We start from the raw sequence: 16,554 nt of genomic DNA on the forward strand, positions 1-16,554 counted from the left end.
AACTTTGAACAGTTTACATTTTGATAATGAAATCCTGTGAATATCCCACTGCTGGGCTAAGGCCTCCTAAGACTAAAAACGTCCGAGCTTATCCACGGTGCTCAATTGAAGTTGGTGGAATTACAGGTGTACAGATTTACATCTCACGATGTTTCCGTCACCGCCGAGCACAAATGAATTATAAACACAAATTAAGCTTAATAGCCAGTGTATATCCCATGCTGAACCTTCAAACGAGGCATGAAGAGGCATCTTGCAGGCCAGAAAGACAGGGCTAGTGCAGAACATTCTTTCCGATTGTACTGGCCGTCGTCGCGTTTGGACTCCACTACCACTTACCATCAGGTGGAGTGGAGTTATTTGCTTTACCGGTTTAAAAAAAAATACCTGAATCATTGTCTAATGGTGAATGTGGTGACAAAGCAAGCTCGTCTTAGATAAGGTTTAGGCTTTGTAGATTAAGAACGTAGATTCCATTTGTATAAAATTACTAACAAAATATGATCTGTATAAGTATATATTTTTTTACTATTTACTCAGTCTACACAATATTTAAAGTTACATTTTTTTTTTATAGAATAGGAAGGCGGACGAGCATATGGGCCACCTGATGGTAAGTGGTCACCAACGCTCTTAGACATTGGCATTGTAAGAAATGTCAACCATCGCTTACATATCCAATGCGCCACCAACCTTGGGAACTAAGATTTTATATCCCTTGTGCCTGTAATTACACTGGCTCACTCACCCTTCAAACCGGAACACAACAATATCAAGTATTGCTGTTTTGCGGTAGAATATCTGATGAGTGGGTGGTACCTACCCAGACGAGCTTGCACAAAGCCCTACCACCAGTAACACATATTAACCACATAAGACATTTTAGAGTACAGTCTGGCCATCTTGGCTGTATTACAATAATTAACTTTATTAAAGATGGCTTTCCTCAGAACTGTATTGAAGTTGAGTCATATTGAAAAGGATATAGTTTTTCTATTCAATTTTCAGTTTACTTTTCTTTCCGCCGTCTACAGTACCTCTCCTATTATTTTACTACGTGTTTAATAAATTATAAAACACATATGGAACAAAAAATATATACAGACATGGGCTACATCTATTTCTATTCTATTAACAATATCATAGTCGATTAGCATTACTCGTTTCCTTTGTATCTCCACGCCACTTTTAATGTCATGCATTGATTATATAACCGGAATTTAAGATTTTAACTTATCACCAATGCATACTTTTTGATTTGGAATTTAACATATTCTAAAAAGTATAAAAAATAATCGTATAATTGGGGTTAAGTACCCCGTATATTTATTTAAATTTAAAGACAAACAGTTACGACATACACAAAAATATATTATCACGTAAAAAAAAATCATATACAATCAAAAAAACATACAATTCATTATTACAAATGTGTTCCGTGCCACATACATCGTGTATGCATAATTTCATGATGATTTACTGGTGGTAGAGCTTAGTGCAAGCTCATCTGGGTAGGTACCATCCACTCATCAGGTATTCTACCGCAAGACAGCAGTACTTGGTATTGTTGTGTTCCGGTTTGAAGGGTGAGTGAGCCAGTGTAATTACAGGCACAAGGGACATAAAATCTTAGTCCCCAAGGTTGGTGGCGCATTGGTGATGTAAACGATAGTTAACATTTTTTACAATGCCAATGTCTATGGGTGTTGGTGACCACTTACCATCAAGTGGCCTATATGCTCGTCCGCCTTTCTATTCTATAAAAAAAAAGATCAACCGATCATCACCCAACCGAGAGTAGATAAGACGTGAAAGACAAAACAAACAAACTCACTCTATTTATTTGTATATAAGTGTGTGTGTGTGTGTGTGTGTGTGTGTGTAAGTGATTTAATAATATACGGAATACAACAGAACAGCACAGGTAGCAGAGATTAAATTATAAGAATGTCCAGATAATTTAAAGACCAGTCACGGCGCTAGAGTAAGATGGCGTCATGCGACCCATCTTAAATCCAATTAATTAATATTAGTGACGTCATTGATCGAGACTGCTTGGTCGGTAGAAACATTCGTACATAATCGAATCTACTTACTTGGTGGTACGGGCTTGGTATCCACATGGTACCCACTCATTATATATGATAAACAGCAATACTGAATATTTTGTGTATGTTTGTGTTAATTACGTTGGCTTATTCGACTTATACATAAATACATAAATAACAACATATTTTGTTGCGTAGTGGTTGTATTTGATGATTGAATTTATATTGATCTCCACTGATGAACTTCTGAGCAGCTGAGATGGCCCAGTGGTAGAACGCGTGAATCTTAACCGATGATTGTGGGTTCAAACCCGGACAAGCAACACTGATATTTTATGTGCTTAATTTTTAATTATAATTCATGTCGTGCTTTACGGTGAAGGAAAACATCGTGAGGAAACCAGCATGTGTCTAATTTCACTAAAATTCTGCCACATGTGTTTTCTACCAACCCGCATTGGAGCAGCTTCGTGGTATAAGCTCTAAACGTTCTCCTCAAAAAGGAGGTCTTAGCCCAGCAGTGGGACATTCACAGGCTGTTACATACGTTAAGATGAACTCCTAATCGATATCGGCCACGGCGGCCAATTTTAAGAGAGATTAGCCAACGCAGGATATGTATACAGTTCACAAGTGTGTACGCGAACAAAGGAACTCTATTCCATCACTCTCATAATCCGATGCCCGGTCTGCTACTGAATACTTTCGACAGAAAAACCCTTAGCTTAACCTTAAACTTCTTACCGGTCTGGCTTGGACTTCGAACAAAATTAAAACATTGTTAGACAGCCGTGTGATTTTTTAAACCAATCAAATTAGCTGCAAGCGGGTCAGATGATTCATAACAATAGATAGTGCTATCGTTATAAACACTTGACTTATAGAACAATAACCGCGTGACGTTCAGTTATAGAGTTTGTAAATAAACTTATCTGTAAACCAATCGATGCAAGTTAGATAATGACAAGCCTTGTAATGTTTATTAAAAAAAATATCATCGTTTTTTCGTTAACAACCACTTGCACGTTGGCATGCCTTCCGCTCAGGGATTGCGGGTTCGATTCCCGCCACTAGTCTGGGTGTAGTATATATAGTATAATTATATATAAAATATATTATGTATTTATACATTTATTAAAATAGATATACGTATTTCTTACAAACTGAATGTACAATAGTCGTCTGTTTCTAAGGTTTTTCTTTTTTTATTACATAATATATAAAAAAAATTAAATGGTACAATTGTTCGGATTTAGAGATCAGGGGCAAAGGAATATAAAAAGTAAAGTAAGAGTCTTTGAATGTCCGACTGCTGGAAGAGCTGGACAGATCTTTTTTTGAGAAGAAGGTTCACAGCGTATTGGATTGTTGGAATACACATGTGACAAATTTTGACAATGACACACGCCATGAATTTTAAACACATATCAAGCACATGCAAATTCAGTAGGGTTTATTATTACATAATATATATTTTTTTTTAAATGTTCGGATTTAGAGATCAGGGGCAAAGGAATATAAAAAGTAAAGTAAGAGTCTTTGAATGTCCGACTGCTGGAAGAGCTGGGCAGATCTTTTTTTGAGAAGAAGGTTCACAGCGTATTGGATTGTTGGAATACACATGTGACAAATTTTGACAATGACACACGCCATGAATTTTAAACACATATCAAGCACATGCAAATTCAGTAGGGTTTGCCTGGGATTGAACCCACAATTAATCAATTTAGACTCACACGATCTAACTACTGGGTCATCTCGGCTCAACAATAAAGGAGACCTCTAATGACAGTTAAATTATTTTAAAAAACTTAATTTAATCTACATACTCGTACCATATACTATATCTACAAACATATTACATTAAACTGCGGCTGATAAAATCAATTACTTTTATTTTTACCAGACTCGGGGTTTCCAACCAGGACCTCGGGATGTGGTCTACTGTATAGTACTCGTGGTAACTTTGAACGCAGGGTCGCTTTAGTATACGCGTCCGCTTCAAGCTCGTGTCATGGCGGAGCTTTCCTTAGAAATAGTTTCTCATACGCTTTTAACACGAAAAACTATCAGGATACAATATGAATGAATCAGTAATCATATTATGACCTTCGTGATAATATGATTGACCTGTTATCAAAATCACACCCACACCAAAATTTACAGTAAAATATTATTAAATATATGGTACAGCTTTTTAAAAAGGTTTATATACGAAGTTATATTTAATACAAAAAAAACAACTGCTCAAAATAATATCCAATAAATTTATCTTCTCAAAAAATTAATTTTTTTTTTATATATAGAATAGGAAGGTAGACGAGCATATGGGCCACCTGATGATAAGTGGTCACCAAACGCCCATAGACATTGGCATTGTAAGAAATGTCAACCATCGCTTATAGCCAATGCGCCACCAACCTTGGGAACTAAGATATTATGTCCCTTGTGCCTGTAATTACACTGGCTCACTCACCCTTCAAACCGGAACACAACAGTATCAAGTATTGCTGTTTTGCGGTAGAATATCTGATGAGTGGGTGGTACCTACCCAGCCGAGCTTGCACAAAGCCCTACCATCAGTAAATAAATATATTATTATTCAACAAAATGGACATTCTTTGTCTATATGGCTATCTGCTACGCTTTAACGTCTAAACCATTGATCCGATTTTTGTGGAACCCAAGGACCAGTAAGAAGCGAGTTTCATATATTCGCATCAGCAATGGGTAATATTCTGTAAGAACTTACATCGTAACACACTCGTGAAATGTTGAAAACCGACTTACGGTGATTCGCTATATTTAATTGATATATGCCAAGTTTAAGCCGAGGTGGCCTAGTGGTTAGAACGCGTGAATCTTAACCGACGATCGTGGGTTCAAACCCGGGCAAGGACATTGAATATTCACGTGCTTAATTTGTGTTTATAATTCATCTCGTGCTTGACAGTGAAGGAAAACATCGTGAGGAAACCTGCATGTGTCTAATTTCATTGAAATTATGCCACATGTGTATTCTACAAACCCGCATTGGAGCAGCGTGATGGAATGAGCTCCAAACCTTCTCCTCAAAAGGGAGAGGAGGCCTTAGCCCAGCAGTGGGACATTCACAGGCTGTTACTGTACTGTTTACTGTAAGTTTAAGTCAATGACATAAATCACTTTCTGACATTTCACGAAAGTCTTCTGGAGTGCTATTCTGCAAGAACTCAGTTCGTGTATGACTCGTGATATGTTTAAGACGTTGATACGCTATTTTGATCCGTCCCTCCTTTAAATGTTATAATTATTAGAAACAATGTTATTGTAAGACCGTGTTCTGCGATGAGTTTCAAGTTCGCTTTTAAATAATTAATCCTCTCTTAATCTATGCATATTAAGTTACAAATCTAATGTCTGTATGGTTAAGCGCACTTATCTCTTGAACTACTTCTGTAGGTGAATTAATTTTTTTTTTGGAAGGATTTTTTTTTTATAGAAAAGGAAGGTGGACGAGCATATGGGCCACCTGATGGTAAGTGGTCACCAAACGCCCTTAGACATTGGCATTGTAAGAAATGTCAACCATCGCTTATAGCCAATGCGCCACCAACCTTGGGAACTAAGATTTTATGTCCCTTGTGCCTGGAATTACACTGGCTCACTCACCCTTCAAACCGGAAAACAACAATATCAAGTACTGCTGTTTTGCGGTAGAATATCTGATGAGTGGGTGGTACCTACCCAGCCGAGCTTGCACAAAGCCCACCACCAGTAAAGATAACTTTATGGTAAGATCCAATATAACAAAATGTAAAAATAGACACTGCCTAACAAGATGTAATTATACCTAAATTGATGGTAGAGCTTTATGCAAGTCCGTCTGGGTAGGTACCACCCACACATCAGATATTCTACCGACAAACAAAACTTAGTATTGTTGTGTTCCGGTTTGAAGAGTGAGTGAGTGAGTGAGCCAGTGTAACTATAGACACAAGGGACATAACATTTTACTTCCCAAGGTCGGTGGCGAATTAGCGATGTAAGCGATGGTTTATATTACTAAATTCCAAAAGGAGGTGGTGACCATTTACCATCAGGTAGCTTACTTGTCAGTCTGTTTATCTAACCATAAAAACGTCCCACTGCTGGACAACTATTTAGTTTATTCCGCCACGTTGCTCCAAAGTTCAAAATGTTTCCTGTCACCCTTTAGAAGATGAGTTAGAAGCACAAATTAGGCACATTAAAAATTAGATAAGTAAATGTAACAAAGAATGCCTGTAAGATTATGCATGCAATCAGCATGAATATATATATATAGCACTACATATATAGCAGTATATATATATATACATATTCATCACAATTTACACTGGCTCACTCACCATTACAGACACCCATAAAGGAATACTGGTAACATATATGTCTTTACTATATCGATATTACAACCGTTTGACTACCTTGTTGGTCTAGTGGCTTGATGTTAGGCCGCAGACCCGGAGGTCCTGAGTTCAATTCCCAAGTCGGGCCAATAAAAAGTTATTATGTTTTTCTGTCAGAAAATTCTCAGTAGCAGCCCGGAGTCTGAAAGTTAGAAATGTGTACACTCCCGTGCCTGAACTCTATCCGGTCGTTTCGGATTGCCGTCCCATCGGATTTTGAGAGTTAGGTTAATAGAGAGTGCACCTGTGTTTGCGCACACACTTGTACACTATAATATCTCTTGCGTACAATTAAGATTCATGTGTTCTGACGCGGAAGCGGCAGGCCACAACTAGTATATAAAATATTCGTTATAAAATATGATTAAAATAGACTTTTAATCTAAACGGTCACATCTGGTGTTAGTCATCGGCTTTCGAACTTGAATATAATACCTAGATTTAAGAGCTAAAATAAAATACACGCATCGAAGCGACGTATGACAAATATCTAACATTTTTAAATTGTAAATCTATGACTACAAGTTAATTATTTAAAAAAAAATTAATAATAGAAATTAGCACATCCCAAAACTAATATGACTGTGCAAGTTCGTCTGGATCACCACCATCGATCACGCGACGACGTTGATGATGATTGATGAGTGCGGAGGTCTAGATGATACCGTCTTTGATGTTTCCATCAGATATTCTACCGATGAACAGCAATACTTATTATAGATGTATTCTGATTTAAAATGTGAGTCAGTGTAACTGCAGGTACAAGGGACATAGCATCTTAGTTACCAAGGTTGGTGGCGATGTAAGGAATTGGTAATATTTCTTACATCGCAAATGTCAAACCTCCTACCATCGGGTGGCCCTTGCCTTTCCCCCTGCCTAAGCAGTTTTGTATGAGTACAAACTTTATATGTGAGCGACCATCTGACAAACTGCCAAGACAGCCATCTGTTGTTTTAAGAAGAATTCAGAATGTCACCATGACAACGATTTTTCGCTATCTATCAGCGGCTTACGTTATTTAGCGCGACTTAGCTGTTTAGTTAAACAGTTGATTTATCTCTTTCTGTCATTATTGATTTGACATTCGAAAGAAGAAGACACAGCAATGTTTAATCAGTGGCAACGTTTATATTATATATAAATATGTTGTACACTTGCACCTTTATATATATATGATAAGAAATTTATTCAATTACAAAATGAAGTCTAAAAGTGAAATATCAATTTTTAAATTTCATTTAGAAATAAATGTTTTAAAATAACAAAATTTATCAAAGCGTGAAAATTAAAATTAATACAATGTAAAGTAGCGCGAATATTTTTTATATATCAATGGTACGCCATTGATATATAAAGAAATATTCGCATATATGCAAGCCACTTAGAATTACATAATTTTCTTTATATAATGTACTTCTTATTTTACGTTACTTCAATCTTCTTGCGAGCCTATTTTACAAGCTTTTATTTAACTTGCAATGTTTGTTATTTCAAGGTCAAATAATTGAAACTTAATTTAAACAACTTCCTCTTATGCTACGGAATTGAAATTTCATACGTCGGTTCAGTTACAGTGACCATTGCGGGTTCGTTTACACGTTTAGGAGAATTCCATCAAAGAAAACACGAGATGAATTATAAAATCTAAAGCACTTTTAAATATACTTGCGCTCGCCTGGGTTTTATTGTACGAAGTCTAAGTTAAATTTAATACAAATACAGCAATAATAAAATGGGAGGGTTTTTATTATAAAATTATTAACATTTGTTATTAGATGATGACGTCATATAATAACTTAATAAGACACTAAGATTTATACAACTAAATCATCGAGATCTTTTTAAAAGTTTAAGTTTCTAGATCAGCTGTACTTAAGTACAGCTTGAGTACAAATGTCCAGCGGGCCGCAGCTCAAGCTGCATTAGTTTTATGGTTGTAGAGTTACTTTGTTTACTTAGTCAACTATTTTAAATTTCAAAAATTTTGTAATTAACACCTAAATAATTTGAATTAAACTTCACAACTTGCTTGTGGCCACGGACACTGCAGTGTTTAAAACATCAGAAAATTATAAAAAGTGTTAATAATATACGCGATAAAACCGTTCATAAATGTTTAATTCAATTTGTAACAATCCAGAAACCTAAGAAATCATTACCTAAATGTTTTTTGCTGGCGGGCCGCCACACAATGACTAACACGTGTTAATGGCCCTTATAAAAAAAAGGTTGGGTTTGGCTGAGTTGAGCCCAGTGGTAAGAACGCGTGAATCTTAACCGATGATCGTCGGTTAAAACCCAGGCAAGCAGGGCTGAATCTTCATGTGCTTAGTTTGTGATTATTATTTGAGCTTGGCGGTGAAGGAAAACATCGTGAGGAAACCTGCATGTGTCTAATTTCACTGAAATTCTGCAACATGTGTATTCCACCAACCCGCATTGGAGCAGCGTGGTGGAATGAGCTCCAAACCTTCTCCTCAAAAAGAGGAGAGGAGGACTTTAGCCCAGCAATGGGACATTCACAGGCTGTTACGGTGATATTGTTACAGAAATGAGCACGTGAATCAAAACTGAAGTTTACGAGTTCAAATCCACACGAGCAAGTACCACTGCGTTATCACGTCAGTCTGTATAATTCACCTCGTGATCAGCAAAAATGTCTTCGTGAGGAAACTTGTATGTATTTACTCACCCACGATGATTCAGCTGGATGAATAAAGCTTTAAACAAAAGATGAGACACTTTGCCTAGCACTGTAATATTTACAAGCTAAACAGTAAAACTTTATTAAATATCAGAGCAATAAATTTAATCTTTGGCTGTCAAATCTCTCTCAATCTACCGCATATTACTTTACTAGTAGTAGAAGTTTAGTAAAATATATTATGATCATGATGATGTCTACGCGGGCCAATCTCAAGGGCTAGAGAACTGTGCAAGACATATTATAGTGCACAAGTGTGTGTGTCAACACAGGTACACTCTATTTCCTCACCCTCATTATTCGATAGGACGGCAAATCCGACACAACCTTAAAGAGCTCAAGTGCATTTATTTTATTTACTGGTGGTAGAGCTTTGTGCAAGCTCGTCTGGGTAGGTACCACCCACTCATCAGATATTCTACCGCAAAACAGCAATACTTGATATTGTTGTGTTCCGGTTTGAAGGGTGAGTGAGCCAGTGTAATTACAGGCACAAGGGACATAAAATCTTAGTTCCCAAGGTTGGTGGCGCATTGGATATGTAAGCGATGGTTGACATTTCTTACAATGCCAATGTCTAAGAGCGTTGGTGACCACTTACCATCAGGTGGCCCATATGCTCGTCCGCCTTCCTATTCTATAAAAAAAAAAAAAAAAAAACGTGCAGGACCTTGTGCGTTACGTGCTTTCCAAGGCACGGGATTGTACATACTTCCAACTTCCAGACACCGAGCTGCTGAGAATTTTTCAACAGAAAACCCCAATAATTTATTATTCGACCTAGGATTTGAGCCCAGTACCGCGGCATCTGTCGCTTATTTCTAGCCACTAGCCCAACGAAGCAGTCAAAAGTTCGAAATACATTATACGGCCTACACAAACGAATATATCACAAAAATATCGATAGCTTATCTGTTATATGTCTGTACAGAACCGTTTGTAGGCAGTGGGTACCACCCACTCAACAGATATTTCACCACTAAGCATGTAACATTAAAACAAAATATATTCAAGACGTGTAATAATTATGAAATATATTTTTATATAAAACAAGTGCCGCCATACTTCTTCCGGTTTGAACATTTTTTTACTATGATGTTATTGCCTTTAGTGTTACCCTGGCTCACGCACCTTTTAAACCTGACCACATGAATAGTAAACATTGCTGTTTTACGGTAGAAAATCTGATGTTTGAATGATAATTACCCAAAAGGGCTTGCTCAGAACCCTACCCCTCAGTAAAAAAGTCAACAAAAATCTACTCTCCAAACAATTAGCTTTATGTTTCATTAAGTAATGTAAAAAGGCGATTAAATATGCTCATTAAGACGCCTTCTTGAATAAAGTATGTGCACTAATTCTTACCTTAATATATATTAAGAATTCAATATGAAAAAGTCACGATGACAATCATAACTATTATATAAAACGAAATTTCAAAAACATAATTAATAAAAGTAAATAATAATTAATCGTTACGTCATCATATCCCTTTATTCGTTTGAGCCGTTAAACTAAGTATTGCAAGATCATTTATCACAAAAACGTAATAAATTTTCACCCTGAACAAAACGAGTAGCATTGAGTATTTAAAAAAAAAAAGGGTATTAAAAAAACAGCCAGCCGTGCGTAACTTTTTTTATATATAAAAACAAGGTCGGACTCCAACACTGACATTATAATAAAAAAATACCATAGTTAAAAAAATAATAACAGACACAATATTTTCTTTTTAAATAGTCATGTATACCCTTGATTATTTTATAATTTATCTAGATTTATATACCGTATACACATTGATACTTTGAGCGTTGAGACTTTCGCATGATATTCATACAAGCGATACGATTTTCTTCAATAAATTCAAAATCAAAATACACAGAAAGTACCAATATATATTATATTCCAAAGACAGAAGGAGTAATAATAAAAAAGCTTAGATTTACATATATACCATATTATGTACAAGCAATGCTTGATTAATATATCTTTATTTTATAATACAACACAATTCCACTTAATTATTTATATCTGTAACTTTACTTCCAAAGTAAGACAACAATTATCACATGCTAACAGACATTCAAAATCGCCATTTTTTCACAAATCCATAATAAATACTGTAGATTATTTTCGACCAATCGTGTTACGCCAATTCAAGGTCAATGTCGTTTGTTTACCTTTACTTCTCTTGCCTTTGAAATTCACTACATATATTTATTTCTAACCGACAAATAACATTAAATATTTAAATATGTATATAATAAGGTAACGATCACAGTTTTCTCCATTAAATACAAATTTCATTTATATTATTATGAATACAAAAAAAAACACATCTTATTATTGTCCTTGTCTAAATATTATAATAGAAAGAGACAGAAGTATATACAGATATAAAAACAATTTTCATAGACACGTAAACTCGTTTCTTTTTAAATTAAAATAACTTTAACATTGTAAAATATTATTTTTAAATTTGGTATTCTTTTAACAAAATCACTATACAATATTTCGTTACTGAAATAAGTTCTTAAGTATGATTCTCTGTATATATAAATTAAAATAATATGGCATTAATTCATTTATATAATATAATAATAAATTATCAATTTAACGAAAATTTTACAATTATATATTTACTGACAAAAAATACGATTTTATAATAGAAAATAAATTCAATCAATTTATTTAATACAATAAATCCGCGTAATCGTGGCAGAATTAAAAAATCATTAGAGTCCAAAAAAATTAACTCAATTTCGAAGCACAAAACATAATTTAAAAACTAACCCTTCTAACCCTTTATCTGAATGTTTACAATATTCACACGACTGCCCAATAAAGAAGTGTTATGCATTCAAGATTAATGTATATAAGTATGTTTATTTATTCCATCTTACATATTTGGAAGTATGACCTATCAGACCAAGTCATATATCGATTTCGTTATAGCAATCCTGTTTTGTTTTTAATTTTTCACAACTCCATTATTAATTTGTCCTTATATTTCTCCTTACACGAGAATCAGTCGGTTTCCTAGAGATAACGTGACATATAAAGCACCAAGATGATTGGATAATGTCGGTATAGAATTTTATTTATACCGGAATCGATTGCTTTAACCTAAATATGGCGAGATGTTCTTTATAAAACAAATTCCATGCCATCATTTTAATCGATTGGAAGCTGCTAATCTTGCTGCTTATCAATATCGGTTTACGAATCGTTTTGTACATTATATATATATGTTTTTAAATATATAACTGGGTAATTAGCGACATGTATAGTTCTTTAATTTTTTTAGAAAATAAATACAGAGGAATTCATCCTATTGTACATTACCTATGTACAATAGGATGAATACGAGCCCATTGACGGTATAAAGGCAAAAATCTTCACGCAAGTGTCAACGACAACTGTATATAGTTTCAACATGGAATTGTACATAATAGTTATATATTAGAACTAACCTTGTATATTGACCATTAAATAGTGATTCAAGATATGTATATGTATAATAGAATACAAAAGTACTTTTCATATTAAGCACTTTTGGTTATTAAGGCGATCGTATCGTTTAGTAGCGATTTCTTCCAATCTCAGGTTTAGAATATGGCAATGAAAGAGGCGATGTAATCTATGGAAATATCAAAAATAATTGCTTTTTTTTAAGTTAATAAGACCATTTAAAGTAACCAAAAGCAAGTAACCAAATCGACTATTATTTTTATATATCTGTCGGTCGAAGTCGATGATTCGGTCAGAAGCTGTGAAAACTCAAAATTTACTAACAAAGTTTCATGTATAATACAAATCTAACGCGGACCGAATCGGAGAACTAATATAAATTAACACGATTTATATATATCTAAAGACACAAGGGACATAACACCTTAGTTCCCAAGGCGATGTAAGGAATGGTCAATATTTCTTACACCACCAATGTCTATAGGCGGTGACCACCTATCAAGTGGCCAATTTGCAAGTCCGCTGCCTATAACATAAAAAAATACCAATTCATTCGACTATCGATTGAACGAATTGTAATTAAATAGCAACTAATCAGTGTTTACTTTATTGAGGTTGCCTTTGAGAAACCTTAATAGTATACCCATTAGTCGAACCGATTGCTGTACGACCTTCGCAACTTTTACGGGTGGCAAAGGTCGGTCTGTATTACCAAGTACGAGCTTATCTTTTAGATCTTAATAGAGATAACATTACAGTGGCATAAAGAAATATATATATATATAATAGTTCGCTTGCGGTCTCGCCTGCGTGTTAAGTAAGGGGGGAGATGTTGATGGTCTGTCTGTTACGCTTTCACAGCCAAACCACTGAACCGAATTTAATAAAGTTTGGTATGAAGCTAACTTGAAGGATGGACATAGCCTTTTTTATTGGCCCCCCTTTAACAGACGGGTGAAAACCAGTAGTTTATACACGTTTTTAAAGTCTATTAGCATCTACCCGGTATCTATTTTAAACTCTTCCTTTCCAATTGGGTTACGTGGAAGCAATAGCTAATTAGCCATAATAACGCCCCTAAGAAAATACTATAGAGTAATCATTACCAACCATTTTTCGATATCATTTTCTTGTGGTATATAATAAAGTATAAATAAATCAAAAATAATGGCAAATTATTTGTAATATTATCTCGTCAGATTTCATTTAAAAATCTTGGTTATGTACATAAATATATAACCATATATTATTGTATTGGCGCAGATTCTCTAATATCACATCGTTTTAAAAATTTTAAGTTAAATAAAGTCATAAAGTACACGATCGATTCTAACATAATACGATTTAAATATAAATTTTATTTATATAATAATTCGTTTAAATACTTAAGTATACAAATCAATTATAAAGGACTGTGATATGGTGGTCAAATGACCAAGTGGTATGGTGGAAAGAATGCTCGAATTATCTGGATGTTATGAACCTGCCTACCTGTATCCAGTAGAGGCATAAGACGGGGCTGTTATATCTTTTAGAAATTATCATATGGTTATAAAACTAAAACTCATTACCAGGATAGGATTAATAGCTAGGCCTGACGAGGGTCCCGAATCAGCCAAAAATACTATAATTTGTCTCTAAACTTCGACAACAGGGCTTCGAATATCAAAGTGCCTTAAATCTTGGGACTCTTTAAGTCCGAGCCCGGCTACGCTAAGAATCGAGTTCCACTATCAAGACGCAAGTGTTTCTATATTATATACAGTAACAGTAACAACCTGTTAATGTCCCACTGCTGGGCTAAGGCCTCCTCTCCCTTTTGAGGAGAAGGTTTGGAGCTTATTAGTAGAACGTAGAATACACATGTGGCAGAATTTCAATGAAATTAGACACATACAGGTTTCCTCACGATGTTTTCCTTCACCGTTAAGCACGAGATGAATTATAAACACAAATTAAGCACATGAAAATTCAGTGGTGCTTGCCCGGGTTTGAACCCATGATCATCGGTTAAGATTCACGCGTTCTTACCACTAGGCCATCTCGGCTTTTTTCTATATTATATATTAATATGTAATTAGGAGACTTCGCAATTTTAACGCACTATAAGTTTAGACAGTTTGACGTGACAAGCGTGACTTTTATGTTCATGTATATACCAACCCTGTCTCTTGATCACGGTAGAGCGAGACAGTCTTTCAGCGCACTTTGTTCAACGCTTTCACTTCAAATTACAGTTAATGTTATATAAATAATAATTACAACATTTATAAAAATAAGCAATTAACGTTTATGTATCCTTGCAAAATTTTTTGCGCTCTTTCCCACTTAGCACCTAGATCGCTCCTCTCGCTCTACTTGACGTTGTATATACATAGGATTTCATACAAATATTTTTAAATATATAATAAGTAAAATAATTACATTATATTTTCATATTAATCAGTTATATTTTCTTGGACATTTCAATCGATAAAATAAGTCAACTATTGATAAGTACATAGATATAAAACACCTGCGGCTGTTACTGATATAAATATTAATCATATCTATTAACGATAATATATATATAATATATATATATATATATATATATATATATATATATATATATATATATATTATATTTAAAATTTTCATCAAATCATAAATTTATATATTTTTATAAGATTAAGATCAGAATGTTATGTGAGGGTAATGAGTTAGCTTATCCGTCCGCTTAGAATGCTCTCCTGTCAGTGTTAAAATATTGACAAGCGACTTATGGTGTTAACAATTTTGATTAGTGTATCGTTCAAATGCTATAATTTTACTGGTGGTAGAGCTTTGTGCAAGCTCGTCTGGGTAGGTACCACCCACTCATCAGATATTCTACCGCAAAACAGCAGTACTTGTTATTGTTGTGTTCCGGTTTGAAGGGTGAGTGAGCCAGTGTAATTACAGGCTCAAGGGACATAAAATCTTAGTTCCCAAGGTTGGTGGCGCATTGGCTATGTAAGCGATGGTTGACATTTCTTACTATGCCAATGTCTAAGGGCGTTTGGTTAACACTTAACATCAGGTGGCCCATATTCACGTCAGCCTTCCTATTCTATAAAAAAAAATATTATGATCAATGTCGCATATCACTTACAGACATTACGATCATTTTCCGCGAAGCGTTTCGAGTTTGTTCTTACAGAAACGTAAAGGTTCTTAATCGAGTGGATGATGTAACTTTGAGTGGCAAATTACGATAACAACCTGATTATTGTTTTAATATCAATATGTTAACTTTGATTAATAAATTTTTAATACGAAAACAATACATTTTAACTGCGCTATTACAAGGGTGTCGACTATTAATGTCAGTTAAACTTCAGACACGAGAGACATAACATCTTAGTTCCCAAGGTTTATGGCGCTTTAGTAAGGTATAATTATTATATTTTCTTACGACGCCAATGTATACGGGTTGGTGACTATTTACCAGAAAGTAACATTACCAGACCCATTTATCCACCCACGTACCTGTATGATAATTTAAAAATCGCTAGTTATGTACAATTGACAGAGGTTTATCAATTTATTATAATATCAACACCACTAATAAATACACTAATAAATACAATTGAGTCTTTAAATATATAATGACGTTATATAAATCAAGTGTCTCCTAAATTATAGGTTTTGTAAAATATATCAACATTACGAGTTAACAAAAATAATAATTTTAAATATTAAAATATTTATAAAAAAAATAGAAACTATATTAGCAATTAAATCATTATAAAATATCAGGAACTCAATCGCCCACCGCCGGGATTTAAATCGACAGTTTGATTTGAAGGCTCCCCAAAAAAACCTACCTATACAAAAAGATCAACTTTCCAACTCACCAGCTTCAAAACTTTATTTATTT

General features: G+C 34.5%; 1 protein-coding gene across 2 annotated transcripts in view; it reads right to left on the reverse strand.

Moving 5' to 3' along the window:
- Positions 1-16,554, reverse strand: part of LOC126778464 (probable ATP-dependent RNA helicase DHX35) — a 60,325-nt gene that overhangs the window by 33,472 nt on the left and 10,299 nt on the right. The window lies entirely within an intron of this gene.

This window comes from Nymphalis io, chromosome 26, assembly GCF_905147045.1.
Source record: "Nymphalis io chromosome 26, ilAglIoxx1.1, whole genome shotgun sequence".
NCBI classification, from domain to species: Eukaryota; Metazoa; Arthropoda; class Insecta; order Lepidoptera; family Nymphalidae; genus Nymphalis; species Nymphalis io.